Source organism: Poecilia formosa, unplaced genomic scaffold (assembly GCF_000485575.1).
Source record: "Poecilia formosa unplaced genomic scaffold, Poecilia_formosa-5.1.2 Scaffold11, whole genome shotgun sequence".
Classification (NCBI taxonomy): Eukaryota; Metazoa; Chordata; class Actinopteri; order Cyprinodontiformes; family Poeciliidae; genus Poecilia; species Poecilia formosa.
In genome coordinates, this window is record NW_006799950.1 from 4,955,049 (window position 1) to 4,972,314 (window position 17,266).

A 17,266-nucleotide genomic window follows, 5' to 3' on the forward strand; every position below is an offset into this window, starting at 1 on the left:
AATCTCTGAAGGGTGTTCAATTTAGCTCCAGTTTATTTGCCACTTCTTTTCTGACTTCTCTTTTTTTCCCCTTAATTTTTGTTGGTATGAGTCCATCTGTTACAGCTGCAAAATGACATTGTCTTGTAATACTATAGAAAATGTGCATATAAGATAAACCTGTGTTGAAAATTAGAGTTACAAATCTGTATGTGTTTGGAGGTCTATAAAAGAGACTGAGCAGGAATATTACTAATGATTCAACTAAAGTTCCTCTGGTTGTTATGAGACAGGCTTCAGTTTGAATTACTCATACACAACATCATAAATATTTTCCTGTCTGTTCACAGCCTAATATGTCTGTTTGTTTTGTTTGTTTTTTTTTGTTTGTTTGTTTTTGTTTCCTTTTCTGGACTTTGATTTTTTTTTAAATTCTTTTTTATTCTTTTTAAGCTGACCATAAATTATTAACTTGGCAGTCTCCTGTCTGTGTTTGAGTCTTCCACATCCACAACAATTTTCAAAACTAATACTTCATATGTATCTAAACGTTACATCCCTACCAAAAAAGCATGGTGGTGGCAGCATCTTGCTCTGGGATGTCATATTCTAGAGCTCTGTGTGTTCATTTTGTATCTGTGTAGGGTACTTTAGGTTTTTAATATGTTGTTTAGTGTTTTATATTTATGGTTGTATGCTTTAGTTACTGATTTTCTTCATAGAACTTTGTTTCTGTTTTATTTGGTATTGTGCTTCCTGTGTTTTACTTATTCAGTTTCTCTGTCGCTCCTGTTTCTGAGTTTTATTGCTTTGTGTTTTTAGTCATTCTTGTTCTGGGTTACGGTCACTTTTGTTATTTTGAATCTCTCTCTTATTAAATGCAAACATTATGAGAATCCCTACAAGTTTTTGCAAATCTGCATAATCTATGAAAAGGAATAATCAAGTGGTAACTGAAATATATCCTATTCAAATGAAAGGAAAAAAAAATAAATGAAGCTCATAACAGTCAAAAATCTCTATTTTCCCAACCAGGATTATTTTTTTTTTAAGTTAAAATAATAATTGTGAAGGTGACTTATATACTATTGATATGCAGGATTAGTAGGTTTTTGTGTTCATTAGCTGCAATGTGAAGACAGATTTTATTTTACTAAGGACTTGTTTAGAAAGAAAGAAAAATCCCAGGAAGTGTTTTTCTATTATTGTTGGCAATGCTTAACAAAGCTGTCAGCTATTCACGTAACTCCAGTGATGGTTAACGTTCCTACATTTTTTTCAACAAGTGTGTGTGGTTTAGGTGGAAAGGTAGTGAGTTGTTTTCAGTTTTAACCACTAGATGTCACTGCATCCAATGCACTTGACCTTTAAAAAGTTAGAAAGCCCATTTTTTATTCCCACATAGTAACACAAGCAGATAACGATATAAATTAACCAGTCAAAAAATATAATTAACACTCCATGTGGTAAAGAGTTATGTACCAGGATGTCTTTATGAAATCCAATGTAACAGTAAAAAAGGAAACTACAGTGCACATTTGCATCACTAGATTATATGAAATAAAAGTTGTACTACACCTGAGTACTAAGTGGAATAATACTGAGTGTAACAAGTTAAATATATGTTTATCTTTGCTGTATAAATAGGTCACAGTCTTTGGCTCAATGACACTGCTCCTGCACAGCACTGGTTTTTACCGGTCCCTGAATCCCCTGTTGGCTAATCAGTGTAATTAAAGTTTGTGTGTGGTGTCAGTAGTTTATTGAGTGGGTGTGTCCCCCCTCAGTGGTGTTTCATTGAATTATGTCGCTGGCACTCCCTGTCTCAGACTTTGGAGACACACTCAGTCCCCAGCACCGTCTAGCTACACTTTAGAAACCACTGATTGATTTTTAAGGGTCGAACCCTTGTGTTTTACCTGACATTGGTTATTTTCACAGTAACTGCTTCTGTAATGTTTGCAAAGAGTGGATCCCAGCCTACAGGAGATTTAAAAAAAAAAATCAGATTGTTTCTAAAACTTTAGTATCAAAGTTTAAAACATTCTCATCTTTTGCTGTATAAATAGGCTGAAGTTTGGCTTTGTGAAGCTTTTTCTGCATTGCAAGGCGGTGTGTATTGCTTATTTGCAGATCCAGTCAATAGAAATTGACACTCTTCTGTCACACAATAATAAAATGTTGCTTTATGGGGTGTCTGTTGAGGCCAAACTCAGTGTTTGGTATACAGTGGTACAGTGAACCCTTCACAGCTGTGGACTCAACTATTGGCAGATTTTTTTATTTTATTTTTTCGTGGAATGTACCTTCTCAATATTTGCATAAAATCTGCTTATTTGAAAATAACTTTGTGGAGCATATGTAAAATATTTTAAAGTAAATGCACATAGCTGGGATATTAGGCCAGGAGTCTTCAACTCCTGTTCTCAAGGGCAGCTGTGCTGCAGCTTTTTAGATGTGTTCCTGGTCCTGTAAACTTGCGTCAAGTGACTGAATTTAATGCAAGTGACTTGTGATCAAGTTCTCCAGAGTCCTGCTGTCCTCATGATTTAACTCAGGTTTGTTGAGACGGAGACGCATCTAAAATTGTAGAACACCAACTCTTGAGGACTGGATTTCAAGACCTGTGACGTAAGCACAATGCTACTTAACAGATGCCCTGACCTGCAGAGCTGAATCATGTGCTTTGGGGTGGTAGATCTAAACTTCTATGAACGCAGTACATAGTGTGTGTGCAACCGGAACCTAAACACAAAAGGCTCACCTCAACAACAAAGTTTCCTTCATTTTGGTTTTACAAGACAAACAACTTAGCTGGTAAAATATAATAGCTGATTAAACCGGTCCTGCAATCCTTTCTTTGTAATAAAACGATCAACCGAAAGGCAACAGAAATGGCATCAAGCCTTTTACAAAAGCTTTGTCAAAAAGAATCCTAGAAATGTTTTCTTTAGCCATGCAAACCAGCTCAGCTGCACTCACTGACATGCGTAATCCTTCCTTTCACTCAATTGTTTCTAAGTCAGTGAGCACCACTAGTCAAGATGAATACCGGCAGATTCCATTTTTTGAAAGGTACTCAGGTTGCGTGTTTTGATGGCGCAATCATGACGAATGAGTGTTTTTATCAGTTCACTTGCCCATGAGTGGCAGTCTGTCTGCGTCAAGCCCTCAACCCAAGCTCATCTGTCAAGAAGAAACACCTGGACCCCACTGAATCCCACTTATGCCAAATTGGGAGGAGGTGATGAGTTACTTGGCGAAGCAGCACACTCCTGACTGATGTCTCCACACAGCCTTTGGGGAGCGCTGGGGGCGATAGGCCTAAAAAGTTGAGAAATCTCAGTGAGAAGACATCCTGTTACCTGAACGGCAGCAGGCAACTTCCACTCCCTCCACCAGCCTTTCATCTCCCGGAGCTGCTGACAAGCATCGCACATCCTGTCTGCCCTCACACAAAACACCATGAGAAGTAAACACCCACCTGAGCCAAAAGCAGACACACCCAAGGAAAGGATTGTACACGTAAACAACATGCACACACACACACACACACACACACACACACGCAGAAACATGCGTGTAAGCCAGCACAGACATAGTGAAACTAACAGATTTACAAGCGAGGCTTCTAAATGCATTCATATATCAAACTACAAAAGTAACAAGCTGCTATTTTGACTTAAAGTGTGATGAACAGGTAATTAGTCAAGTACAGCTAAGAAGGAAATTGGATGTTACTCTGTTAGTCACAACAAGTTATTAAATTACCTTTGTATTTTGTCCTGATGGAGAATAAAAAAAACTTGATGAGTCTTTAAAGATAAATCCAAACAAGCCTCACTTTATCAGCACATTTGGAAAATCTTTTATACTTTTTTTTTTAAACTTTTCTACATTTTGCCACATTGTAATCACTAACTTCAATGTATTATCATGTGATTTAATGTGACATCACAACATGATGCTGGGTAAAACGGCAAAGCTGAATGAAAGCAGAATTTGTAGTTCCATTGATTACACCAACCTGCCCAGACCTGCAGCACCAAAGCAGTTTCTCTTATATATGCTTTGTTAGTTTCATGCCAGATCTAATGGGATGAATGATTTCCAGAAAGTTTCACAGAATGTGTTTTATTTTTGGTCAGCTCTCTTTGGATACCGTTGTGTCCCAGTCTCTTTCTTGTTAATCGATAATGAACACAGACCTTTAGCTGAGGTAACAGTGGCCTGCAATGCTTCATATGCTGCTGTGAGACCTTCGAAATGAGTCGGTGATGCATTCCATGGCCATTCAACGACAGAAAGCTGTTCCCTGTTTTCTCAGTTTGTGAACTCTCACTGTGGCTCACTTGACTTCCAAAGCCTCGTGAATGACCTTTTAACCTTTTCCAGGCTGATAAATGTCGGTGACTTTGTTCTTGAATTTCCTTAGATCAGGACATGATGTGTTGCTTTTGAAGATCTTTTATTCATGTTGACACACACTTTGTTATCATGATTTTATTTTATTTTATTTTGCCCATGAAAGGAAGCCATAATTCATGATTTAATAAGGAACCAATAACTATACATTCACACAGAGCGCCAGAATGGTTTCTGCTGTTTCTTTTACTTCTGATCAAAACGTTTTTGCGTTTTGGTTTTGGTTTGTGTTGGTTTTCTGAACATTTCTTTGTCGTTTTTTTTGTTGTTGAATTGGTCTTGCCATATTCACTCATTCATTACCGTCCATACTGTTTTCCCATATCAGTTCATTCATTTTAAGGTTGTTAGTTTATTGTTATGTTCTCTTTTTGATGCATTTTGAATTCTTCTTTATTCTTTCCCCCTTGGTTTGCAGATCCTATGTGACTAATTTAGTTCCATCTATCTGAATTATTCATCCTCCCTGCGTTGCTGTTCCACATCCCCTGATTGGACTCACCTAAATGCAATGCCATTCCCCACTCTTACCATTAGCTCACTGGGTTTCTTTGTTCATTGCTGGTGACTGTCCTCCATGTCCTGGTCTCCTTGTGGTCAATTCTCTTATTATCATGCTGATCCCTGTCTGCATTTTGGTCTAAACTCTCAAAATAACTTCTTTAATGAAATCAGTATTTGAAGACTGCAATTAATATTTACGCAGTTTATTTCTTATATTAATATTGTTTTATGATCTGAAACCTTTAAGTGTGTGTGTGTGGGGAATCAAAAACAAAGACAAATGTAAAGGGACAAATCTGCTTTTAAAGCTCTGATTATCTTCAGAGGTGTCCTGATAGGAAAACTGAGACTAAATTTGGTGTGCAATATTACAGGTGGATTTGACCAGGACTAAAGAGAAAAGCAGGAGTGTAAACAACAGACTGAATATAGGGAAGTTATATGACAAAGAAATAAAAGGAAAATTAACTGAATGTAAGGCAATTCTGGAAAGAGTTAAACAATTATGAATTTCTGAACAGAACTTGAGCAGTGACAAGAATTCACTGAAATAAAAAAATTACCCAAAATTACACAAAGCTCAAAGTCAAAACCATAAAATTAAACCAGAGTCTTATGAATCATTATCACTGCAAAGATCTCAGGACTTTACAGACGGCAACACGCATCACCCTGAACACACAGCAGATCGTGCAGTTAATCCATAAAAATACAAAATATACATCTGTCAACAAGGAAACTTCTTACACACACCATGTACCATAAAAGAAGAAAGCAGATTTTGAAAGCAAGTCAGAAGGAGTCCATTAAAAATCTACCATAGGCATGGAGGACAGATATAAAATGTAGAAGGTGCTCTGGCTAGATGGGACCAGATTAAATGTTTTAGTCGACCTTTAAAAACCAACACACACCTATTTCACAGAAAAACATGGTGGTGACAGCATCATGCTGTGGGATTGCTTTTCATCAGATGGGACAAGAAAGCTCGTCACTGTTGATGGGAAAATGAAGAAAATCTGAAGAAAAAGATTGAATGCTCAGGTGGAAACTAACTTGCTAGCACAAACGTCTGCAACCTGTGGCTCTTTACACTTCCCACTGTGATTGAGCAATATTTTCAAATGTAAAGACAGTCAAAAACATCCCAGCTTTACCAGTTTTATTAGGTTTCAATACAACATATCCACACAAAAAATAACAATGTTTTCAATACTCCTTTTACAGATTGCAAAAGCAAGTCAGATGGAGTTGATGGGTTGAAAACGACATGCCTTACCGACGTCATTTAGAGGAAAGTAAAACTGTACTAAACATAAAAACAAAACTGTTGCTTACATTTAAAATGACTCTTCTTGTTTCACAAAGAGACTGATTGCTTTTGTGGCTCTAAAAGTTTGGTTTACCTGGGCTGCAGGCTTTTACAGCTGCAAAGGTTTGTGACTCCTACAGCAGGACATTCACAGACCCTGTGAATCAAATCTCCCTCAGCCAAATGTCAGTCTCTAAAAACTAAACTTTGGTAGAGACACCTTAAAGACTTGAAGTGTAAGATTTTCAACAAAATATTGACTCAGTGGAGATGAGTACACCTACTTTCAGAATTTGTCTACCACATTCAGTGATAAATGCATTGAATTTTGTGGTTCTAATACAACAAAAGGTGAAAAAAGTTAAATCCTTTTGCAAGGCTCTGTATTGACAGCAGGATTGTTGCTGTGTCGTGGGCCAGTTTGTGGAGCCTGGTATGTGAAGCGGAGGGCTGGCCGGAGAAAGATGAGGGGTTTTAGGGGACGGAAGCAGCTGGTGAGAGGCCCAGAGGATATTAATCTGACGGGGGGAGAGACAGGATGGCAGCAGAGGAGGCCGTCTAATAAAGCATGGTATTACTGCTGCAAAGGTGTGTGTCTGTTTGTATACGTCTGAATGTCTTCCTGGAGGATTACAGGTGAGCTACAGAAACAACGCCGGCTGCCCAGCTACATCGAGATGCAACAAATTTGGTAAGTTTCCACATTTTCCAAAAATGATGATGCACCCGTTTTTCTTTTTCTTTTTCTTTTTTTTTTGGGCACTGCGTTCAGTTAACAGCTGCAAGGAAATCTGTGATTATCTTTATGACGTTTGATGAATCCAACCACACAATTTAAAGTTCTAAACACACGCAGAGAAAAAGAGGGGGGTTTCTTGGGAAATTAGATGAAATGAAGTGATCCAAATTTTCTTTCAGAGGAATTAAAGTTCCGGTTAAAAGGCAGAGGTGGAAATGTGGGAGGGGAAGCTGGGCGGCATCAGTCGCACAGACAGTAATGACGGCGCCACTGCTGTTTAACAATCAAAGATGGGGGGCGGGGGCTCGCGAGGAAGTCTCTCCATGAAAAATACAGGTGTTTGGTACAATCAAAGCTCAGCTTGCAGAAATGACTGGGTTTGAAGTTGAAAGGGGAGGCAGGAGGAGGAGTGTGAAGGGGGGAAAAAAAACACAGGGAGGAACACTGTGGGCTGAGGTGCTCTTCCAGGATTTTGAATAATTAACAAGGATAAGGAAGTTGACTACTAGGTGCTTACTGTTTACTTTGCTTGGATTTTTTTAGTTGACTGTGGAGGGGAAGTGGGGCTTTAGGTTGCCTAGATCTGTGAAGGTTGGCTTGTTGGCAGAAGGATTTGTCTGGGACACCGTAGTAGTTCCCATGGGACTTACAGACAAGTCTGTCCAGCCACAGGCCAGCGGATCAGACCCACAACCAGGAATCATGACAGGAATCGAAAAAAAATACAGAAATATATAGACAAAACAAAGTGTTCAGTTGTAACCAGTAAGAATGGGGCGACAGTTTAATAAAATGAATAAAAAAAATTTTCTTGACAACCAAAGCCAAGATGTGTCGCTCACTGTTTGAAAGCTTCACTCCTGTATTAGTAATGTTGCTCAACTATAGTTGAGACTGAATATATGAAGCTAAATTCTTGGTGGGTAAACAGAGAAAGAAGGAAACGTATCACACCTTCGCAGGAGCTGCAGAGAGCTCAAGCTCAGGTGATGGGACAACTATTCTGGCAGAGTGGCAAGTAGACAGTTGTATTTAAAAAGTTAAGTCTTATTTTCAGTTTGCACAAGTGAGAAAGAAGGTATTCTGCTTTAATGAGAACAAAGTGTTAGAAAAATAACATTTCTGATCTTATGAAAAGCCACATGTTTATGGTGAAACATGGTGGCGGCAGCATCATGCTGAAGGCATGCTTTTCCCGGAGCAAGTCGGTCGGAGTCGATTGGAAGATAGATCTGGTTAAAAACTGGACTTTCTGAGTAGTGGGGGGATAAATACATAATTTTTCAGATTTTCTCTTGTAAAATAAAAATTATAAAAATGGTGGACCGGACTGTCTCCGGTCAAATTTTAAACAAAATGCATAGTTGACCAAAACACTTTACTCTACATTTTAATAGGTTGATTAGAATGCTATTAATTAATACCTTCCAAAACCATCTAACAGCGTCTTTGAATAAACATAAATAAACCAAGAGCCGAGACTGCTGCTTTGTTTCAACCATGGTGGCTTCAAATGGAAACAAAGAACAAAATACAGAGAAACCATTCCTGACAAATCGCTGTGAAACACGAGGTAGAAGGAAGTAGCGACACTGTTTGCTTAGATTTTGCAAAATAAATATGACAACAATCACATCACTGAGGCAGAACTATCTACAGCTGTCGAGTCGCTGCATTGTTACAGCTTTTGTGATGGTTTTTCCTTCCAGAGATTAGATAAGAAGACACAGAACTCAGAACTGATACGATTATGAAGGCAAAAAGGAATTTGCAAGTACAAGTGAGCAGATAGAGAAAAATGAAGAATTTAAGAATGTAGTCTGTGTTATAAATCATCTTGTATGAGATGTCACTAGAGTGAGCTTGTTTGAACTCAACTGGTGCTGGCCATGTAAATGAATGGGAAATGAATAATCAGTCATTAAAAGGGATTATTCAGTGCAAGGGGGCTTATATCATTGATCAAACTGAGCAGTCAGTCTGGATTTCAAAATAAAGCCAAGAGACACTCTTCAAAATAAGAGACACAGTCTTGTACATGTTAGTTTCTAAGGTTTTGAAGCCTAAACCAGCAATCAAATTGAACCATAAACTAGATTTCAATAGTATAGTTTACAGATAGTCTGCAAAAACAGATCTTAAAATTTATTTGCTTAGATTATTCAAAAAGTAGGTTCCACACTATTAACAGAAATAAACTAAAGACGAAAAGGGATTTTGATGACCTTTCAAAACAAAGCTCAGATACCTCTCAAAACAAAAGTGCAAATCTTCCATAGGTTAGCTAATTGTAAAGAGCAAGCTACAGTTTAAGAGGCCACGAAAGATGGCAGAGAAATGCTGCAGATACTGATTTGTGATTTCAGGTCTGTGGAAATGGAGGATTATGCTTCTTACATAATGTAAGAACAGGAATGAGCGTGTGGACAGATTATATGGAAGAAGAGAACACAACGNATCTCTGAAGGGTGTTCAATTTAGCTCCAGTTTATTTGCCACTTCTTTTCTGACTTCTCTTTTTTTCCCCTTAATTTTTGTTGGTATGAGTCCATCTGTTACAGCTGCAAAATGACATTGTCTTGTAATACTATAGAAAATGTGCATATGAGAGAAACCTGTGTTGAAAATTAGAGTTACAAATGCCAAAAATGGTACTGTACATGTGTTTGGAGGTCTATAAAAGAGACTGAGCAGGAATATTACTAATGATTCAACTAAAGTTCCTCTGGTTGTTATGAGACAGGCTTCAGTTTGAATTACTCATACACAACATCATAAATATTTTCCTGTCTGTTCACAGCCTAATATGTCTGTTTGTTTTGTTTGTTTTTTTTTGTTTGTTTGTTTTTGTTTCCTTTTCTGGACTTTGATTTTTTTTTAAATTCTTTTTTATTCTTTTTAAGCTGACCATAAATTATTAACTTGGCAGTCTCCTGTCTGCGTTTGAGTCTTCCACATCCACAACAATTTTCAAAACTAATACTTCATATGTATCTAAACGTTACATCCCTACCAAAAAAGCATGGTGGTGGCAGCATCTTGCTCTGGGATGTCATATTCTAGAGCTCTGTGTGTTCATTTTGTATCTGTGTAGGGTACTTTAGGTTTTTAATATGTTGTTTAGTGTTTTATATTTATGGTTGTATGCTTTAGTTACTGATTTTCTTCATAGAACTTTGTTTCTGTTTTATTTTGGTTTTGTGCTTCCTGTGTTTTACTTATTCAGTTTCTCTGTCGCTCCTGTTTCTGAGTTTTATTGCTTTGTGTTTTTAGTCATTCTTGTTCTGGGTTACGGTCACTTTTGTTATTTTGAATCTCTCTCTTATTAAATGCAAACATTATGAGAATCCCTACAAGTTTTTGCAAATCTGCATAATCTATGAAAAGGAATAATCAAGTGGTAACTGAAATATATCCTATTCAAATGAAAGAAAAAAAAAATAAATGAAGCTCATAACAGTCAAAAATCTCTATTTTCCCAACCAGGATTTTTTTTTTAAGTTAAAATAATAATTGTGAAGGTGACTTATATACTATTGATATGCAGGATTAGTAGGTTTTTGTGTTCATTAGCTGCAATGTGAAGACAGATTTTATTTTACTAAGGACTTGTTTATTGGTAAAGAAAGAAAAATCCCATGAAGTATTTTTCTATTATTGTTGGCAATGCTTAACAAAGCTGTCAGCTATTCACGTAACTCCAGTGATGGTTAACGTTCCTACATTTTTTTCAACAAGTGTGTGTGGTTTAGGTGGAAAGGTAGTGAGTTGTTTTCAGTTTTAACCACTAGATGTCACTGCATCCAATGCACTTGACCTTTAAAAAGTTAGAAAGCCCATTTTTTATTCCCACATAGTAACACAAGCAGATTACGATATAAATTAATCAATCAAAAAATATAATTAACACTCCATGTGGTAAAGAGTTATGTACCAGGATGTCTTTATGAAATCCAATGTAACAGTAAAAAAGGAAACTACAGTGCACATTTGCATCACTAGATTATATGAAATAAAAGTTGTACTACACCTGAGTACTAAGTGGAATAATACTGAGTGTAACAAGTTAAATATATGTTTATCTTTGCTGTATAAATAGGTCACAGTCTTTGGCTCAATGACACTGCTCCTGCACAGCACTGGTTTTTACCGGTCCCTGAATCCCCTGTTGGCTAATCAGTGTAATTAAAGTTTGTGTGTGGTGTCAGTAGTTTATTGAGTGGGTGTGTCCCCCCTCAGTGGTGTTTCATTGAATTATGTCGCTGGCACTCCCTGTCTCAGACTTTGGAGACACACTCAGTCCCCAGCACCGTCTAGCTACACTTTAGAAACCACTGATTGATTTTTAAGGGTCGAACCCTTGTGTTTTACCTGACATTGGTTATTTTCACAGTAACTGCTTCTGTAATGTTTGCAAAGAGTGGATCCCAGCCTACAGGAGATTTAAAAAAAAAAATCAGATTGTTTCTAAAACTTTAGTATCAAAGTTTAAAACATTCTCATCTTTTGCTGTATAAATAGGCTGAAGTTTGGCTTTGTGAAGCTTTTTCTGCATTGCAAGGCGGTGTGTATTGCTTATTTGCAGATCCAGTCAATAGAAATTGACACTCTTCTGTCACACAATAATAAAATGTTGCTTTATGGGGTGTCTGTTGAGGCCAAACTCAGTGTTTGGTATACAGTGGTACAGTGAACCCTTCACAGCTGTGGACTCAACTATTGGCAGATTTTTTTATTTTATTTTTTCGTGGAATGTACCTTCTCAATATTTGCATAAAATCTGCTTATTTGAAAATAACTTTGTGGAGCATATGTAAAATATTTTAAAGTAAATGCACATAGCTGGGATATTAGGCCAGGAGTCTTCAACTCCTGTTCTCAAGGGCAGCTGTGCTGCAGCTTTTTAGATGTGTTCCTGGTCCTGTAAACTTGCGTCAAGTGACTGAATTTAATGCAAGTGACTTGTGATCAAGTTCTCCAGAGTCCTGCTGTCCTCATGATTTAACTCAGGTTTGTTGAGACGGAGACGCATCTAAAATTGTAGAACACCAACTCTTGAGGACTGGATTTCAAGACCTGTGACGTAAGCACAATGCTACTTAACAGATGCCCTGACCTGCAGAGCTGAATCATGTGCTTTGGGGTGGTAGATCTAAACTTCTATGAACGCAGTACATAGTGTGTGTGCAACCGGAACCTAAACACAAAAGGCTCACCTCAACAACAAAGTTTCCTTCATTTTGGTTTTACAAGACAAACAACTTAGCTGGTAAAATATAATAGCTGATTAAACCGGTCCTGCAATCCTTTCTTTGTAATAAAACGATCAACCGAAAGGCAACAGAAATGGCATCAAGCCTTTTACAAAAGCTTTGTCAAAAAGAATCCTAGAAATGTTTTCTTTAGCCATGCAAACCAGCTCAGCTGCACTCACTGACATGCGTAATCCTTCCTTTCACTCAATTGTTTCTAAGTCAGTGAGCACCACTAGTCAAGATGAATACCGGCAGATTCCATTTTTTGAAAGGTACTCAGGTTGCGTGTTTTGATGGCGCAATCATGACGAATGAGTGTTTTTATCAGTTCACTTGCCCATGAGTGGCAGTCTGTCTGCGTCAAGCCCTCAACCCAAGCTCATCTGTCAAGAAGAAACACCTGGACCCCACTGAATCCCACTTATGCCAAATTGGGAGGAGGTGATGAGTTACTTGGCGAAGCAGCACACTCCTGACTGATGTCTCCACACAGCCTTTGGGGAGCGCTGGGGGCGATAGGCCTAAAAAGTTGAGAAATCTCAGTGAGAAGACATCCTGTTACCTGAACGGCAGCAGGCAACTTCCACTCCCTCCACCAGCCTTTCATCTCCCGGAGCTGCTGACAAGCATCGCACATCCTGTCTGCCCTCACACAAAACACCATGAGAAGTAAACACCCACCTGAGCCAAAAGCAGACACACCCAAGGAAAGGATTGTACACGTAAACAACATGCGCATACACACACACACACACACACACACACAGAAACATGCGTGTAAGCCAGCACAGACATAGTGAAACTAACAGATTTACAAGCGAGGCTTCTAAATGCATTCATATATCAAACTACAAAAGTAACAAGCTGCTATTTTGACTTAAAGTGTGATGAACAGGTAATTAGTCAAGTACAGCTAAGAAGGAAATTGGATGTTACTCTGTTAGTCACAACAAGTTATTAAATTACCTTTGTATTTTGTCCTGATGGAGAATAAAAAAAACTTGATGAGTCTTTAAAGATAAATCCAAACAAGCCTCACTTTATCAGCACATTTGGAAAATCTTTTATACTTTTTTTTTTAAACTTTTCTACATTTTGCCACATTGTAATCACTAACTTCAATGTATTATCATGTGATTTAATGTGACATCACAACATGATGCTGGGTAAAACGGCAAAGCTGAATGAAAGCAGAATTTGTAGTTCCATTGATTACACCAACCTGCCCAGACCTGCAGCACCAAAGCAGTTTCTCTTATATATGCTTTGTTAGTTTCATGCCAGATCTAATGGGATGAATGATTTCCAGAAAGTTTCACAGAATGTGTTTTATTTTTGGTCAGCTCTCTTTGGATACCGTTGTGTCCCAGTCTCTTTCTTGTTAATCGATAATGAACACAGACCTTTAGCTGAGGTAACAGTGGCCTGCAATGCTTCATATGCTGCTGTGAGACCTTCGAAATGAGTCGGTGATGCATTCCATGGCCATTCAACGACAGAAAGCTGTTCCCTGTTTTCTCAGTTTGTGAACTCTCACTGTGGCTCACTTGACTTCCAAAGCCTCGTGAATGACCTTTTAACCTTTTCCAGGCTGATAAATGTCGGTGACTTTGTTCTTGAATTTCCTTAGATCAGGACATGATGTGTTGCTTTTGAAGATCTTTTATTCATGTTGACACACACTTTGTTATCATGATTTTATTTTATTTTATTTTGCCCATGAAAGGAAGCCATAATTCATGATTTAATAAGGAACCAATAACTATACATTCACACAGAGCGCCAGAATGGTTTCTGCTGTTTCTTTTACTTCTGATCAAAACGTTTTTGCGTTTTGGTTTTGGTTTGTGTTGGTTTTCTGAACATTTCTTTGTCGTTTTTTTTGTTGTTGAATTGGTCTTGCCATATTCACTCATTCATTACCGTCCATACTGTTTTCCCATATCAGTTCATTCATTTTAAGGTTGTTAGTTTATTGTTATGTTCTCTTTTTGATGCATTTTGAATTCTTCTTTATTCTTTCCCCCTTGGTTTGCAGATCCTATGTGACTAATTTAGTTCCATCTATCTGAATTATTCATCCTCCCTGCGTTGCTGTTCCACATCCCCTGATTGGACTCACCTAAATGCAATGCCATTCCCCACTCTTACCATTAGCTCACTGGGTTTCTTTGTTCATTGCTGGTGACTGTCCTCCATGTCCTGGTCTCCTTGTGGTCAATTCTCTTATTATCATGCTGATCCCTGTCTGCATTTTGGTCTAAACTCTCAAAATAACTTCTTTAATGAAATCAGTATTTGAAGACTGCAATTAATATTTACGCAGTTTATTTCTTATATTAATATTGTTTTATGATCTGAAACCTTTAAGTGTGTGTGTGTGGGGAATCAAAAACAAAGACAAATGTAAAGGGACAAATCTGCTTTTAAAGCTCTGATTATCTTCAGAGGTGTCCTGATAGGAAAACTGAGACTAAATTTGGTGTGCAATATTACAGGTGGATTTGACCAGGACTAAAGAGAAAAGCAGGAGTGTAAACAACAGACTGAATATAGGGAAGTTATATGACAAAGAAATAAAAGGAAAATTAACTGAATGTAAGGCAATTCTGGAAAGAGTTAAACAATTATGAATTTCTGAACAGAACTTGAGCAGTGACAAGAATTCACTGAAATAAAAAAATTACCCAAAATTACACAAAGCTCAAAGTCAAAACCATAAAATTAAACCAGAGTCTTATGAATCATTATCACTGCAAAGATCTCAGGACTTTACAGACGGCAACACGCATCACCCTGAACACACAGCAGATCGTGCAGTTAATCCATAAAAATACAAAATATACATCTGTCAACAAGGAAACTTCTTACACACACCATGTACCATAAAAGAAGAAAGCAGATTTTGAAAGCAAGTCAGAAGGAGTCCATTAAAAATCTACCATAGGCATGGAGGACAGATATAAAATGTAGAAGGTGCTCTGGCTAGATGGGACCAGATTAAATGTTTTAGTCGACCTTTAAAAACCAACACACACCTATTTCACAGAAAAACATGGTGGTGACAGCATCATGCTGTGGGATTGCTTTTCATCAGATGGGACAAGAAAGCTCGTCACTGTTGATGGGAAAATGAAGAAAATCTGAAGAAAAAGATTGAATGCTCAGGTGGAAACTAACTTGCTAGCACAAACGTCTGCAACCTGTGGCTCTTTACACTTCCCACTGTGATTGAGCAATATTTTCAAATGTAAAGACAGTCAAAAACATCCCAGCTTTACCAGTTTTATTAGGTTTCAATACAACATATCCACACAAAAAATAACAATGTTTTCAATACTCCTTTTACAGATTGCAAAAGCAAGTCAGATGGAGTTGATGGGTTGAAAACGACATGCCTTACCGACGTCATTTAGAGGAAAGTAAAACTGTACTAAACATAAAAACAAAACTGTTGCTTACATTTAAAATGACTCTTCTTGTTTCACAAAGAGACTGATTGCTTTTGTGGCTCTAAAAGTTTGGTTTACCTGGGCTGCAGGCTTTTACAGCTGCAAAGGTTTGTGACTCCTACAGCAGGACATTCACAGACCCTGTGAATCAAATCTCCCTCAGCCAAATGTCAGTCTCTAAAAACTAAACTTTGGTAGAGACACCTTAAAGACTTGAAGTGTAAGATTTTCAACAAAATATTGACTCAGTGGAGATGAGTACACCTACTTTCAGAATTTGTCTACCACATTCAGTGATAAATGCATTGAATTTTGTGGTTCTAATACAACAAAAGGTGAAAAAAGTTAAATCCTTTTGCAAGGCTCTGTATTGACAGCAGGATTGTTGCTGTGTCGTGGGCCAGTTTGTGGAGCCTGGTATGTGAAGCGGAGGGCTGGCCGGAGAAAGATGAGGGGTTTTAGGGGACGGAAGCAGCTGGTGAGAGGCCCAGAGGATATTAATCTGACGGGGGGAGAGACAGGATGGCAGCAGAGGAGGCCGTCTAATAAAGCATGGTATTACTGCTGCAAAGGTGTGTGTCTGTTTGTATACGTCTGAATGTCTTCCTGGAGGATTACAGGTGAGCTACAGAAACAACGCCGGCTGCCCAGCTACATCGAGATGCAACAAATTTGGTAAGTTTCCACATTTTCCAAAAATGATGATGCACCCGTTTTTCTTTTTCTTTTTCTTTTTTTTTTGGGCACTGCGTTCAGTTAACAGCTGCAAGGAAATCTGTGATTATCTTTATGACGTTTGATGAATCCAACCACACAATTTAAAGTTCTAAACACACGCAGAGAAAAAGAGGGGGGTTTCTTGGGAAATTAGATGAAATGAAGTGATCCAAATTTTCTTTCAGAGGAATTAAAGTTCCGGTTAAAAGGCAGAGGTGGAAATGTGGGAGGGGAAGCTGGGCGGCATCAGTCGCACAGACAGTAATGACGGCGCCACTGCTGTTTAACAATCAAAGATGGGGGGCGGGGGCTCGCGAGGAAGTCTCTCCATGAAAAATACAGGTGTTTGGTACAATCAAAGCTCAGCTTGCAGAAATGACTGGGTTTGAAGTTGAAAGGGGAGGCAGGAGGAGGAGTGTGAAGGGGGGAAAAAAAACACAGGGAGGAACACTGTGGGCTGAGGTGCTCTTCCAGGATTTTGAATAATTAACAAGGATAAGGAAGTTGACTACTAGGTGCTTACTGTTTACTTTGCTTGGATTTTTTTAGTTGACTGTGGAGGGGAAGTGGGGCTTTAGGTTGCCTAGATCTGTGAAGGTTGGCTTGTTGGCAGAAGGATTTGTCTGGGACACCGTAGTAGTTCCCATGGGACTTACAGACAAGTCTGTCCAGCCACAGGCCAGCGGATCAGACCCACAACCAGGAATCATGACAGGAATCGAAAAAAAATACAGAAATATATAGACAAAACAAAGTGTTCAGTTGTAACCAGTAAGAATGGGGCGACAGTTTAATAAAATGAATAAAAAAAATTTTCTTGACAACCAAAGCCAAGATGTGTCGCTCACTGTTTGAAAGCTTCACTCCTGTATTAGTAATGTTG